Below are 1,821 nucleotides of genomic sequence, written 5' to 3' on the forward strand. Positions count from 1 at the left end.
ATAAAATTTATATGAATAATATGTAAAAGCGTTTTTCAATTTAAACTGTCTTTTTTATTTTATAAAACTAAAGGAAAGCCAAACCCACCAATAATACCCTTGCTGTTAATAAATTATTTGGCTAAATTAAATTTTCTTTTGTCCCTCAATTCCTCTTAGAAAATGTACACTAGTTAAAGATGTTTATTAATTGTGTATATAATATATATGCAGAAAAGTGGAAAAGAAATGCTGGATCATTAGATAAGACTGAGAAACTACCATCTACAGGTACCGTTAGACTTCTAAAATTCTAATTAAGAATCTCTGAAATAATAATAATAATAATAATAATAATAATAATAATAATAATAATAATAATAATGGTATCGATTAGATATATATTAGATAAATCTCAATTAGATAATAATAGTTTATTTATTTATTTACTTTTTAAAGGCAGAAAACTTATTATTTTTAATGGCCATATAAATTACTAAGAAAATGACTGCTAAAAATTATATATTATTATATATTTTGTGTGAATATTAAAAAAGTTTTTACCGACAAATGTTATAATTGCCGCTAAAACCTTTTAAAAATTAAAGTATAAGATGGTTAAAGTTTAATTGTCAGTAAATATATTAACGGCTATTTTTATTATCGCTAAAAGTAAAATAAATAGTCGATAAAAATAATTTTTCTTATAGTGACAGTTAGATTAATCTCATGTAATGTTTGTAGACGTTCATTCTTCTCGTGATAATTACATTAGTAATTACACATATTATATTGCTACTTCATAAATTATATTTTAATTACGAAAAATATTTGGGTACCAACACTTTTAAGTATAAAAAAATAGATAGCGAATTAGTTTTAATTTAAAATAAAACAAAAATAAAAAAAAGCATTCATTACTTAAAATTTTTCTTTTATTATTACTATTTAAAACTTATTTCTACATTTGTATAATTTAATTTAAGGTTCGTAACTCGTGCTAAAGCCTAAAGCAAGCACTTTAACTAAAGAAATCAAACATGTATATATATTGGTTTACATAATTTTTAACGTATATTTCATATTTTAATATAAAAAAATTAAAAACAGACCCAATCGCACCAATATAAATTTGTTGTTATGAGTAATTATATACTTAATCACCTTTTTAAATTAAAATTTTGTTTGCACTTCAATTTGTCCTGTTTAATTCCTGTGATAAAATCTTGAGAAAAGAACAAATAGGTCTCTAATTTTTTGTCCCGCGGATATTTTCGTCTCTTACCATTGAAAAATACTTTTAAGTCCCTAACCTTCACAAAACTTGGACGGTTCAGTCTCCCCATTCAAATGCCTCTGTCATGCCCAACAGAAAAGTCTGATGTAACTCCCGTTCTTCCGTCAGAGACTGAACCGTCCAAGTTTTGTGAAGGTCAGGGACTTAAAAGTATTTTTCAATGGTCAGAGACAAAAATGTCCGCAAAATAAAAAGTTAGGAGCCTATTTATCTTTTTCTCTAAAATCTTAGAAATGATGAACATTAATTAAAAATGTTTATTGTGTATAATATATATGCAGAAATATGGGAAAGAAATTATGGATCAGAAGGGTTTCCACCGTGCCGCGTGTGGTGCTGTGCCCCTTGGGGCTGTTCTTGTTGCAAGAAGAAACCACCACCTTCTAGTACCGTCAGACTTCTAATTAAAAATCACTGAAAAATATAATTATATATAAGAAGAATGTTTGAAGACCAATGCATTTAAGTATATATAAAAAAAATGGATTAATGTTTACTTAAATGTAAAATAAAAAAAATATTAATAATATATGTTTCAAATATTC

The sequence above is a fragment of the Arachis duranensis genome, chromosome 4, assembly GCF_000817695.3.
Source record: "Arachis duranensis cultivar V14167 chromosome 4, aradu.V14167.gnm2.J7QH, whole genome shotgun sequence".
Taxonomy (NCBI): Eukaryota; Viridiplantae; Streptophyta; class Magnoliopsida; order Fabales; family Fabaceae; genus Arachis; species Arachis duranensis.